Below are 14415 nucleotides of genomic sequence, written 5' to 3'. Positions count from 1 at the left end.
TCATCCATGAACGTGTGGGTTTGCTCACCGTTAAATCATTTCCATCCTGAGGGGGTTGGTAGCCAGGTAACTGAGAGAGAAGGAAGTCTGGCCCCAGCTGAGTGCCCTTTGCTCTCCTCCCTGCTTTGGTCTTCAAGACATTTCTGCAAGTTTGTGCCAGTCCCTCCTTGTCTGGCTGGTTTCTCTTTAAGTTTCCACTGGCCCGTCCTGTTCCTCTGAATCTATGACTTAGTCCACTTTCTTTCTACCAACTGTGAAGCTTTTCCTCTGCGAATGAACAAATTCCCCTTTAAGGAACATATTCCTCTCTGCTAGAGTCTGGTGTTTCCATGTTGTTTGCAAGGCTCCGTGAATATGCACGAATGTGAATTTTCCTGGCCCACCGTTGCCTGCTGGATAATTTGCTGCCCAGCATTGACAGCACATCTGTCTCCTTCCTTTCCTCCTACAGAGGGACGTCCCCCGGGCCCCGGGCCCACCACTTACATCATAATTCACCAGCTGAAGGGAGGTGGAGGCCACTGAGCCATCGTTGGTTGGGGGTCTGGGAGAGTCAACATGGGCCAGACTCATAGGGCAGAGCGATGGGGACAAACTGCCTCCCTACCCAGCCCACGCCTTCACGTCACCAAATGCCAGGGCCACCAAGCACCCTCCATGTGACACAAGGGGGCAGATGCAGCCTGTCTTGTGACTCCAGCTGCAGTTCCCCACCTGGACCCCTGCCCAACCCTGCTCATATCCCCCTTCTCTCCCGGACCTCCTCCTTTGAGCCCTCCCCCACCTGGAGAAGTGTCTTCCCCTGCATGTGAGTGGCCTTCCCTGTCTGGATGGGTCACCTAGTGCTATGCTAAGCCAGGTCCTTGTCTGCTGACTCTTGGAGCTCAGCGGTACTATCCACAGCTACTTGTCAGCTGTGAGGACAAAGGTCCCACCTCTGGCTTCTCAGTAAACCCCATTTGGCCATTTACATAGTGAATGCTCAATGAGTGTGTTAGTGAATTCATGGGGGAACTGTTTTATCTCCCAGAGGACAGGACGAGCCCCGTTGCTACACTGTGTCCATGTAACGGGCCCATCCGATGTCTAACAGGATGAAACACTGTGCCTTGTCGGAACAGTGTGATGGGGATGGACGAGTCTGAGCAAGAGTCTTCATTATACACAGTAGGAAAACGAACCCCTCTGCTGGGCAGGAAAACCGGTTCCTAATTCACATTCTTGTCGACAGACAGGCCTGGGGGCCAGAACAGGGTTCCGGGGTCCCCCGCCTCACCACAATTTCAATGCAACGACTGAGGAGTGGAGAAGGGCTCACTTTGCCAGCAGGGAATTGGGGAACAGTCCAGCTCCTGTGTTCTGGGGCTTAATGAAGCAAAGTGCAAGAAGGAAGCCAAGTTGTGGGATGCAGATGCCTCCACAGCTGCTCGGTGTACCCCGGAGCTGGGTGAATTAAGATGGAAACTGTTTGGGAGGGTCTGAGTGGCTTAGTCAGTTAAGCATCCGACTTCGGCTCAAGTCATAATCTCGCGGTCCTTGAGTTCGAGCCCCGTGTCGGGCTCTGTGCTGACAGCTGGGAGCCTGGAGCCTGTTTCAGATTCTGTCTCCCACTCTCTCTGACCCTCCCTCATTCATGCTCTGTCTCTGTCTGTCTCAAAAATAAATAACCATTAAAAAAAAAAAGATGGAAACCATTTGGCCTGTGGCCTCAGAGCTGATTTTATGGCCATGTTGGGGACCGAGCCATGTCCTGGACCCGGCCTGAGCCAGGAAGAAAAACTCTGAGCAAGTGTTGTAAGTTCCAAAACCATGTAAATCCCCATGGTCCCTCCGTCAACTTAGTCCCTGCCATACTGCCTGCCCCCGCAGGGTGTGGGATGGGTGGGGAGAAGCATGGAGAAGCATCAGTAGAGAGACACCACAAGCCTTCACAGCTTATCCTGAGTGGTCGGAGCTCATTCTTTACTGTTGCAAATAAGCCGTGTCCAGACTCCCTGGGGCTCCGTGCTGTACCCCCAAATCCTTAATTGGAGGTGGAAAACCCAGCGGTTCTGAAGATATGGTGCCCTGGGTGTCTGAGGACCATGGTTTGAAAACGAAAGACTTGGTCCCATCAGGACTTGTTCTCTGACACTGGGGATCGTGTGGCTTGAGGAAGGTCAGGGTGCATTAGAAAGAAGCACCTCTCTGCTCACTCCCCCTCCCTGAGACTTCATGGCACAGGCTTGTGGGTAACTGGCATGGCCCAAAGCTGGCCTGGGAGATGGCACCAAGGATGATCATTTGGGGAGGAATATCTCGTACTGTGCAGGGAGTGAAGGTTCCATCTGTTCAGTCGGAAAGCAGGAACTATATGGAAACAAGGCACTGCTGTCATAATCCACAGAAGCGTCTCCCATCTCTGGCCACCCTCCCTCCATCCCCGTGACACTGCACTGGCTTCTCTTGAACACCTGGGACTCTGAAGAGTGTTCATGTCTAAGCTACCACGAGGAGTGACAGAAGAAGCTGGTTATTCATTTAGAGGATGGTTATCAAGTTGCAGCCTGCCAGGAGTCAGTTTTTATGGCTCACTCCTGATCCCTGAAATGCAGACTTGACGATGACAGTTTTTTGGGCAGCGCTTGGAGTTCTGTGGCATAGCAATAAAGAAATCTGAGCAGAAAGCACTCTCCTTCCCAAGTAAGCCCCTCTCTCAGCAAAATTTCGCAAGTGCTTTTTCATAAATAAAATAATTCTGTGCTCCAGCTGAGAGTGCTGTGCACACCCTCCCTAGTTATGTGTCCATAGCCTGTGTTTTCACTGCTGGGCAGGATCTGCTGATGGGCACTTTATTGCTAAGTGTGTTGTCCCTTTGGGAGAAAAATACTTTTATCCCAGCGCGTGCCTCATCTCCAAATCTACTGATCAGTGGTGTTATTATTCTTGCAAGATTCATTTGTAAACTTTTCAAATGATATGTCAATATGTGTGTGGTTCTTTTTTTTTTTCCAGGTAAAGGAGAGGATATGCTAAAAACAAAACCCTATATATCTATGGGGGCGGGGAGGGGGGATGGAGGGCGTCATTCCAACCGAATCGATGTTTATCTTACAAGCACCGTCTATCATGAAAGGCCTGCTGGCTACTTTCTTGTGCATGTTCCAGAAGCAATCCTCACTATTAAATAAGATTGGGAAAGTGGAATTGGAGAACTCAGCACCCATCACGCTCCTTCTCAGCTGTCAGAGCAAGGAAACATGGGTGGAAGATTTCAAGCCTTTGTTTTCTCATCTGTGAGAAGGGGGCAGTGCTGACGCTTAGTTCTTGAAATGGTTGTGGAGATTCAGGGCCATGATGAAGGATGAGGGGCACAGAGTGCCGTTCCGGGTTCTCGGTACATCAGGAAAGTCTCTGTGATAGTCTCTGCTCTTGTGTTTCTTGTTCACTATGAGTTTGGCAAATCTCTCATTATTTCAGGGGTGGTTGGTATTTAAGACCACTCCTTCTTACCTTTAGTGGTGATCTTAAACCAGTTTGGGGCAGAGGTAGCATCAGTATCCCTTTCCCCACCCCCCCTCAAAATCCTGCAGTTTGTTAAACACATTTGCCGAGAGTTCATGCATCGCGTGCTCAGAGCTGACAGCGTTGTAGTATCCCCGAGAGGTGTGTGTGAGTGTGTGTGCACACACATACACCGGGATGTTCTCACGAGCCTCCCATAGAAGGATGAACTCCTACTCAGGGGACAGCGAAGCCTGCCTTGGGCTGACTCTCACATACCAGTCAAATCTGGGCCCCGGAAGACTAAGTGGTCCTGCCATCATCTCCACCAGTCTCCAGATCTTGATCCTGAAGGAAGGTCGTCCGGTTTCATGACACGCAGGCCAGATGGGGGACGGTCTTGATGATGGCTGGTGGTATATTTGTGGAGCCCCAAAGAGGCAGGTGTGACCATCACACAAGTGTTCTGAACACAGAGTGTGTCACCTTCGGCCAGCGTGGCTCCCGTCCCCACAAAGTGAGCTGCCACCTTCCTGCTGGTGGCTGGGGATGGGGGCGGGGGTAGGGATGGGAAAGCACATGGCAGTGAGCAACTCACTTGGTTGTCGTCTCCCCGGGGGTGCCATGAGGATGCTCTTCCCACAGGTGAGGTCGTGTGGGCCCCTTCTTCACTCGTTGGTCTCGGCTGTCACCAGACTAGCTGGGCCGGTGGGGTCGGGGTGGGGGGCTAAGAGAAAACAATTCTCTTTCCACCAGTGAAACACAACATACAAGCCCATTTTTCTGTTGCAAAACCTTGTATCCAGTACTTTTAAAGAACTGAATCTAGTACAGAGAACGTGCCCGGAGTTGCCAGTTACCTTGCAAACCACCCCTGTGCTCTATGGTTTTCAGGGTGTGTGCCGTTCAAGCTCAGTCCCTTTCAAATGACTATGAAACTGAGGGGCTGGGGGCTTCTCCGCCCTGCTAGAAAAGACTGGCAATCTCTTACTGTTTCTGATGCAGTGCCTCTCATCTTCCAAATCTGCGATTCTCCACAGGAGGTGAGGCCTCCTCTTCAACCAGGAGACATTTGGAAACATCTGGAGACATTTTTGCTGGTCACCACTGAGGGGAAGGGGTCCTCCTGGCCTCATGTGGGTAGAGCCCAGGGAGGCCACTGACCACTCTCCCATGCACAGGAGGCCCCTCAGCAAAGTGTTACCCAGCCCCACATGTCAACACTTCAAGGGTTGGAAAGTCCTGGCCTGAGTTTAAAATTGAAAGGGCGAGTGGGGCACCTGGGGGGTTCAGTCGGCCAAGTGTCCGTCTCTTGGTTTCAGCTCAGGCATGATCTCACAGTTCATGGGATGGAGCCCCACTTCAGGCTCCGTGCTGACAGATGGGATCCTGCTTGGGATTCTCTGTCTCCCTTTCTCTCCGTCCCTCCCTGACTTTCTCTCTCTCCCTCCCTCTCTCTCTCTCTTTTTCTCTCTCTCAACAGTAAATAAATAAGCATTAAAAAAATAGAATACATAAGATGATCAGGAAATCAACTCCCAGCTGGATGTTTTGTGATGTTAAGACATTATTACTTTCAGTGCGGTATAGTCTTGAGATTGCATGTAAAGGAGCCTCTATCTTTTGGAGATACATTTTCACATATCTATAGATGAAATGATTGTTTGAGTTCTCTTTCAAAATAATTTGAAGGAGGAGTGTTTGTGGATGTGGAAGGAATCAAATTGGCATGAGTTAGTAATTGTCGATCCCCGTTGATGGATGCATGGGGCTCATTTTTCTGTTCTCTCTATTTCTGTCTAAGGTTGGAATTTTTCATAAAACAAAGTTTTCAAAAACAGTGCCCAAACCCGCAAGTTCCACCTGCCAAATTCTATTAGCATAACTAATGGCATCTAATGCCACGGGACTTCACACACCTTCCCCTTGTAGCACCCAACAAAATGGTGGGGGGCCCTTGACGGTTTGCCTGGGGGAGCCTGACTCAGAGATGAAGCAATTGCCTGGGGACATGAGTAATTTAGCGGTGGGGGGAGGCAGGAATTCAAGCTCAGGTCCTTCTGACCCTGAGTCATGGGTGTCTTCTGCCCTGCCCCACTGGTGTCCAGCTCTGTGCAGAATGCCGGTGCTGGAGAACAAGGTTGCAAGGAGTGTATGTGCTCTGCAGGTGCACATGCTAATCAGCCCCCTTCCAAATGTGCACACAGCTCTCTGTGTCAGCTGCTGTTTGGACAGCTGAATCTCTAAGGAACCACAACATAATGCCTGATTCCTACCCTGGGAGTTAGAAAGTAACCCCAGGTTGGAAATGTAAATATTTTCCCCATGGACAAGAACTGTGTTTAGCTGATTATAAATGGAAAAGACTGACAGCTGTCAATATTGATGGTTATTCCTTGAAAAGTGACTTCAAGGTACTGCTAATCAATTGTCTCTCAGAATGAAGAATGGAGCACACAGCTCTCTGGGAACCTCAACATGTATTTATAAACACATGCTTTATCGAACACACAGGAAAAATGAGCCAGACCTTTGGCATTATGATGAGTTATTCAGAGTAAATACAACAATTATTAGCGTCTATATTGGACTTCAAATTGACAAAATTCCTTTAAAAAATGGCTGTTGCTGCTGTTTTGTGTTTCTGTTATTTAGTGTTGTCATCGCTACACTGAAGCATGCTGCTTGGCACTGAGCTGAAGACTTCACAAGGGCCGGGATTGTTTCTTTCTTACTCGGTAAATAAGTAGCTTTCCACTTGGCTAACAACGCCTGGATGATTTAGCCACTGGCTAACAACGTTTGCCTCGCCATGTCTTCCTAAAACTGACGTTGGCGTGCAAGGTGCAGGGGAATGTGTGTTTTACTGTGAGGACTGTGGGTTCTTCTTCCTCAGACCCTTTCCTGGGGACTGGGGTCTAGAGGCGTGGCAGGCAGAGTAAGATCACCTCCCAGAACTCATGTCCCTGGAATTCCCTTCCCTCTAGTGTGGACGTGATCCGTGGCTTGCTTTCAGCCACCGAATGTGGCGAAGATTGGAATGTCGTTTCTGGTATTGCCCTATAAAAGATTGTGACATCTGTCTGGTGAGGAGGCTGTCCCTTGTGCGCTGTGTTGAAGAACACCCCGCTGCCCCCAGGGAGCCCAGGTGGCAGGGCACTGAGGGCAGGGCCCCTGTCTCAGCAGGAAGCTGAGACCAGTCTGCCAGAAGCGAGGGGCTCCCCAGCTCACCTGTGGCCGCTTTTGGAGATTGCTGATTGACCCTTTGTTGCAGTAAGCCCTGGAACAATGATTTCAGAATCACAGCTTCCACTCCCCACAGAGGTGGGATACCCTCCACTACTCTCCCATTCGGCACCAGGATTGGCTGTACTCATCCTGAACCATGGTAGGTGAGGGTGGAAGAATCACAAGACCTCACGCAGGAGCCTACTCCTGATTCCAGGACTCATTTCTTAATTTATAACCCGGGAATTTTTAAAAACCAGAATAAACGAGTACTGTTTCACTGTTGTATCAAAAGACGCAGAAGAAACTGTGTGTCATGAGGTCAGTGTCATGCCTCCTGCCCCAGGAGCAGACTCACAGTGAATCCTCCAAAGTATCATGAGCTTACGGTGAAGCTTATAGCACAGTCCTCCACATCAAGGCACTGAAAGGCCTGTGAATGTGAGGCCAACCAAGAGGCAAACGGGCTGTTCACGGAGAGCTGCAGACACAACACACAATCTCTGAGTTGACTCACCCAATGTACGTAGACGTGGGATGCGCTGCGTGATGTCATCCTTGCCCACAGAGGGCACGGAGGTAAAGGTCCTTCTGGGCAGCTGGCGTCCTCCCTGGGATGGTGCCCTTCACACCTGACATTCAGTCTTTCATTTGATGCACTTATTGGGCACCAGCTGCATGCCATATGTGACATAGGTGCTGAGAGGAAATCAGTGAACAGATCATTTCCTCCCTTCCTAAGAGGGGACGGAGGCTGAACTTGTTCTGCTCCAGGATGCAGAGGGCTTCCATCCTGTAAATTCACTCCACACATTCTAGTACTCACCGCACTAGACGCCTTTACCACAATTAACGATGTTGGCCATTCCTCCTTTTCCAAACACCTGTCCCCTTGGAACTGTGAGAATGAAATGACCCATGTGGGAATCCAGTGGCAAATATGGAGAAGTTTTTGCAAGTTAGTGTGAATTCAGATCAGGAACAGGCCATGGTCTGATTTGTTCTTGGTTAAGACACTCTGGCTTCATTGTGGGGGCTCATGAGAGAGAGAGGAGGTCCTTCTGACTGACTTCCAGATGGGAGACATGGGAAGTTCTCCTCACTGTCTTCTGGATGAGAGAGTGTTGGTTCTCCAGACCGACTTCCGGATGAGAGAGAGGGGTGGTTCTCCTGACTGACTTCTGGACAAGAGAGGAGGGTTCTCATGTATGAGAGAGAGGGTAGGTTTGGCTGACTGAGTTTTGGACGAGAGAGGGAAGGTTCTCCTGACTGACTTCTGGACCAGAGAGTGGAGTTGCTTGAATGAGAGAGAGGGGAGGTTCTCCTGACTGACTCTGGACAAGAGAAAGGAGGTTCTCCTGATGGAATTCTGGACCAGAGAGTGGAGGTTCTCTTGAAAGAAGAGAGGGGAGATGTCCTGTCTGACTTCCAGGCGAGAGAGTGGAGGTGCTCCTGACCAACTTGCAGGTGAGAGAGAAGGGGGTGGGGGGTTCTCCTGACTGACTTCTGGACCAGAGAGTGGAGAGTCTCCTCACTGACCTCTGGACAAGAGTGAGGTGAAGGTTCTCCTGACTGATTTCTGGCCCAGACCAGGGGAAGTTCTCCTGTCTTATTTCTCGACAAGAGAGAGGGGAAGATTTCCTGACTTCCGGACCAGAGAGGGGAGGTTCTTGAATAAGTGAGAGGGGAGTTTCTCCTGAGTGACTCCCGGATAAGAGAGAGGGGAGGATCTGTTGACTGATTTCTGGATGAGAGAGGGGAGGTTCTCCTGACTGACTTCTTGACGAGAGAAGGGAGGTTCTCCTGACTGACTTCTGGACCAAAGAGTGGAGGTTCTACTGACCGACTTCTGAATGAGACAGAAGGGAGGTTCTCTTGACTGACTTCTGGACGAGAGAGGGTAGGTTGTCCTAACTGACTTTTACACGAGAGAGTGGTAAGGTTTTCCTGACGTCTAGACCAGAGAGGGGAGTTTGTTGAATGAGAGAGATTGGAGGTTCTCTTCACTGACTTCTGGACCAGAGAGTGGAGGTTCTTGAGTTAGAGAGAGGGGATGTCCTCTTGACTGACTTCTGGACAAGAGAGTGGAAGTTCTCATGAATGACAGAGAAGGGAGGTTCTGCTGACTGACTTCTGGGTTAGAGAGAGGAGAGGTTCTTCCTGACTGACGTCTGGACCAGAGAGGGGAAGTTCTTGAATGAGAGAGAGGGGAGGTTTTCCTGACCGACTTCTGGATAAGAGAGAGGGGAGGTTCTCCTGACTGACTTCTGGACGAGACAGAGGGGAGGTTCACCTGAGTGACTTCTGGACCAGAGAGGGGAGGTACTCCTGACCAACTTCCAGATGAGAGAGAGGGGAGGTTCTCCTGACTGACTTCTCGATGAGAAGGAGGGGAGGTTTTCCTGACTGACTTATGGATAAGAGAGGGGAAGTTCTCCTGACTGACTTCTGAACGAGAGAGGAGAGGTTCCTCTGGCTGACTTCTGAACCAGAGAGAGGAGGTTCTTGAACAAGAGAGAGGGGAGGATCTCTGAATGACTTCCGAACGAGAGAGAGGGGAGGTGCTCCTTCCTGACTGCTGGACGAGAGAGGGCAGGGTCTGCTGACCGAATTCTGGATGAGAGAGAGGGGAGGTTGTCCTGATTGAGTTCTGGATGAGAGCCTGGAGGTTCTCCTGACTGACTTCTGGACCAGAGATGGAGGTTCTGCTGACCGACTTCTGGACGAGAGAGAGGGGGGAGGTTCTCCTGACTGACTTCTGGACCAGAGTGGACGTTCTGCTGACCAACGTCCGGATGAGAGAGTGGAGGTTCTCTCGACTGATTTCTGGACAACAGAGGGGAGGTTCTTCTGACTGACTTTTGGACGAGATAGATGGGAAGTTTACCTGACTGACTTCTGAACCATAGAGTGGAGGTTCTTGAATGAAAGATAGGGGAGGTTCTCCTGACTGACTTCTGGATGAGATAGGGGAGGTTCTCCTGACTGACTTCTGGATGAGATAGGGGAGGTTCTCCTGACTGACTTCTGGATGAGATAGGGGAGGTTCTCCTGACTGACTTCTGGATGATAGATGGGAGGTTCTCCTGACTGTGTTCTGGAGCAGTGAATGGATGTTCTGCTGACCAACTTCTGGATGAGAGAGAGGGGAGGTTCTCCTGTCTGAATTCTGGACCAGAGAGTGGAGGTTCTCCTGACTGACTTCTGGACGGGAGAGAGGGGAGGTTCTGTTGAGTGACTTCTGGACCAGAGAGGGGAGGTTGTTGAAGAGAGAGAGGAGACATTCTTCTGAATGACTTCCGGATGAGAGAGAGGTGAGGTTCTCCTGACAGAATTCTGGACCAGAGAGTGGAGGTTCTCTTGATGGAAAGAGAGGGGCTATTCTCCTGACTGAATTCAGGCAAGAGAGAGGGGAGGTACTCCTGACTGATTTCCGGAGCAGTCAGGGGAGGTTTCCCTGTCTTAACTTTGAACGAGAGAGAAGGGAGGTTCTCCACACTGAATTCTGTACCAGAGAGCGGAGGTTCTTGAGCAAGAGAGAGTGTAAGTAGTCCTGAATGACTTCCGGAGAGAGAGAGGTGAGATTCTCCTGACTGACTTCTGGACGAGAGAGGGGAGCTTCTCCTGACTGACTTCTGGATGTGACAGAGGGGAGGTGGTCCTGAATGACTTCTGTATGAGAGAGGGGAGTTTCTCCTGACTGATTTTGGATGAGAGCGAGGGGAGATTTTCCTTACTGACTTCTGGACCAGAGATAGGAGTTTCTTGAACAAGAGAGAGGGGAGGTTCTCTGAATGAATTCTGGATAAGGGATAGGGGAGGTTCTCCTGACTGACTTCTGGATCAGAGAGGGAAGGTTCTGCTGACCGACTTCTGGATCAGAGAGGGGAGGTTCTCTTGCAGGATAGAGAGGGGAGGTTCTCATGACTGATTTTCAGGTGAGAGAGAGGGGAGGTTCTCTTGGCTGATTTCTGGACCAGACACGGGAGGTTCTCCTGTCTAACTTCTGGACGAGAGAGATGGTAGGTCTCCTGATTGATTTCTGGATGAGAGAGGGGAGGTTCTCCTGACTGACTTCTGGATGAGAGAGGGGAGGTTCTCCTGACTGACTTCTGAATGAGAGACAGGGGAGGTTTCCCTGAATGACTTCTGGACCAGAGAGAGGAGATTCTTGAACGAGAGAGAGGGGAAGTTCTCCTGAATGACTTTCAGACGAGAGAGAGGGCAGTTTCCCCCGACTGACTTCCAGATAAGAGACAGCGGAGGTTCTTCTGACTGACTTCCAGATGAGAGAGTGGAGGTTCTCCTGACCGATGTCGGATGAGAGAGAGGGGAGATTTTCCTGACTGACTTCGAGGCGAGAGAGAGGGGAAGTTCTCTTGACTGATATCCGGACCAGACAGAGATTCTCCTGTCTTACTTCTGGATGAGGGAGAAGGGAGGTTCTCCTGAATGACTTCTAGACCAGAGAGGGAAGGTTCCTGAATGAGAGAAAGGGGAGGCTCTCCTGAATGACCTCCAGACGAGAGAGAGCGGAGGTTCTCCTGACTGACTTCTGGATGAGAGAGGGGAGGTTCTCCTGAGTGGCTTCTGGAAGAGAGACTGGAGCTTCTCCTAACTGACTTCTGGACCAGAGAGTGGATGTTCTGCTGACCAACTTCCAGATAGGAGAGAGGGTAGGTTCTCCTGACTGACTTCTGGATGAGAGAGGGGAGGTACTCCTGACTGAATTCTGGATCAGAGAGTTGAGGTTCTCTTGCAGGAGATAGAGGGGAGATTCTCCTGACTGACATCCAGGAGAGAGAGAGGGGAGGTTCTTCTGACTGATTTCTCAACCAGACAGGGGAGGTTCTCCTGTCTTACTTCTGGATGAGAGAGTGGGGAGTTTCTCCTGACTGACTTCTGGACCAGAGAGGGGAGGGACTCCTGACTGACTTCCAGATGAGAGAGACTCATCTCTCTCAGTCTCCTGACTGACTTCCGGAGTTGAAACCAGGCAGGTGCTCAGCATGGCTATGTCAGCGCGAGGAAGCATCTTTACATTTGAAGGTGCTTGGGGAATGATGGCAACTGGGAAGTGCCAACTACCTCTTCTCAGGTGTAAGAACAGTGGTTGTAGTATTTGATCATTTCACCTACAGGCTGAGCAGATTGAGACAAATTGTGCCCAGCCAGCTCCAGGGGGCTGGTGTGAGCAGGACTCTGTCAGGATGGTCAGCAGGTGTGAGCAGGTGACCCAGTGGGATGGTCAGCAGTTCTGAGCAGGTGCCCTGACAGGATGGTCAGCAGGTAGCATGTTGCAAGGGCCTGGCAAGGACAGTGTAGGTGAGCAGTGTTCCGGGGATTATTGCTGGGGTCCTGTCTTTCAAATGGGATGGATGTTGCAACTGCTCACAGACACACTCCAAGGGGAATTACAGGGGATTTGGAAAAAGTTGTAGGGACTAGCAGTCCCAGAGGGTCTCAGGGCCTGAGTGGACGGTCTGTCAGCCCAGGTCATGTGTCAATGCTTTCAGGAGGTCAGTACTTACCTGTGACACCCTGGTCCTGTGTTTAGAGGATGGGTCAAGGGCACAATGGGAGATGCGAGCTGCAGATCAGAGGAGGGGGCTGGACTGGAGAAAATCATGTGAGAATCACACATTCCTGTGCGGCTGAGGCCAGGGCCTGGGTGAGGTTCCAGAGCAACAGTGAGGATGTCACCCATGAGGGAGTGAGGCCCACCATCTCTCTGTCTCTCACTCCACTCTTCTCTCTGTCTCTGTCTCCCCCATGTCTCTCCATGTCTCTGTCTTCTGTCTCTCTCTCTCTCTTTTGTCTCCCTCTGTCTCTCCTCTCTCTCCCCTCTTGTGTCTCTGATGAATGCCATGGCTGCCAGCTGGGCAGAAGAGACTATGCCTTACCAGCAGGCTGAGGAGCAGCGGGAAGGACACTGGAGACTGTAGCCAGGGGAGGAGTGTTTCTGGAAGGAAGTCGGCGCTGGGAGGTCCAGCAAGGGTATGGAGGATGGCGGTTGGGTGTGGGTGGGTGGAGGCCTCAGGAGACCCTGGGCAGGTTCCCGGGCCAGCCGAGGGGTAGGAGCAGCGTGGAGTGGACGCAGCAGTGGATGCGCCTGAGAAGCTGGTCTGGCGCCCTCAGATGCCTCCAGAGGCTGAAGCTGGGGGAGCACTCGAGAGAAGTGGGAGGAGTTTTCAAAGGGAAGTACTGAAGCTGCCTACAGGTTGATGCAGCCAAGAGGGGAGTTTAAATGTGAAAGAGAGAGAGACAGACAGACAGAGACAGAGACAGAAAGAAGGGAAACAATAGAGTAATGACCTCTGAATGTCACTCTCCCACTAAGAAAAGATGGCCGAACTGGTCAGAAGAAGCTTTTCCACAACTCTAGAAATTAATCAAAGTCTTCCAGGAACATAAGTTTTTCTGTGTTCTGGTTTTCCGTTGTTGTTTCGAGGAAAAGCCGTTGAATTTTGTTAAGAACGGTGAGAATTCTGACTTTCCCCATATCGCTCCTGCTCTGCAACTCTGGGTGACCTTGAGCACCAGCAGTGCCACCCAAGGGGTGAACAGAGCCGGGGCTCGCCGAAACCTCCTCCTCAGAGCACTGCCCTCACCATACGTGTCCTGCAGTTGCTTGGACACCTCTGTCTACGAGGCTGTCTGTTTGCCTTGACTGGAGCTCACCTGGCGTGAAGTCAAGGAGGGGCAGGTGACAGACAGAGAGCCGGCCACTCAGTGACGGAGCACAAGAGCATTTCAGGTGGAGGGCACAGGTGCAGGTCCTGAGGCTGGAGTGAAGCTGGTTGGGATCCCAGAAGGAAGATCGGGGATGGGGCAGGTGTGGGAGTGCCAGAGAGGAGGGCTGGGGACCCTGGATCTCACCCCACGGGCACTGACGAATTCTGGCTGCGTTTTGAGTTGGGGAAACCGCTCTGAGGTGGGGTGTTACTTTGTCTTTGAGCCACGATCCCACTGGCCTGTGAGTGATGTGGGACTAGAGACTGCCTCTTACATCCTCTGGATGGCAGAATCCTGCCATCCATCACAGGTCCTGTCGTAGGGGCATTTGGGGAAAGAAAGAAGGAAGGAAGGAAGGAAGGAAAGCTAGCCGGGTGGCCGAAGCTCACACTGTTGCACCTGTGCCCTTAGCATACTGGAGGCGGTGCTCTGATTTGGGATTTGAGGCCTTTCCTGACTATTTAGTTTAGCATCTGTTCCTGTTGGGCCTGACATGCTTCTAAATTCAGTACCCTCTTCCTCTCATATTTTATGCCAAATTTTTTTACCTTGGAAATTCTAGATCCTTTCTTCTGGGAAAAAAAAATTGCATATTTTTGATGCCATAAAATATAATTTACTGGGAGTTACACATAGCTTTTCCATTTAATCATTATTCATTTGTTCAATTTTACATTTCTTCTATCAATTTTATACCACTATGTTTCTCTCGGTTGTTAATTAGAGCCAGTGTGTATTCCAGGCATTCCTGGAGTCAGAACACACAGGTTCGTTGTTTGCAAAGGTGAATGGGAGGTGCCAGCCTGTGCCTGCCCCCAGTATGCCCCAGTATGCCCCAGTATGCACAGTATACTCTGCGTTTGCACATTCTCAGAAGGCAACATATGTCCCCATATCTGGCTGGGGAAGCCGTTGGTGGCAGGGATGGTCCTCATCTGGTGATGATCTCTTTACTGCGTCTGTTAAATA

This window comes from Panthera pardus, unplaced genomic scaffold, assembly GCF_024362965.1.
Source record: "Panthera pardus isolate Hobbes unplaced genomic scaffold, ASM2436296v1 HiC_scaffold_119, whole genome shotgun sequence".
NCBI lineage: Eukaryota > Metazoa > Chordata > Mammalia > Carnivora > Felidae > Panthera > Panthera pardus.
The sequence above is the reverse complement of the archived record's forward strand: the minus strand, read 5'-3'. Positions refer to the sequence as shown.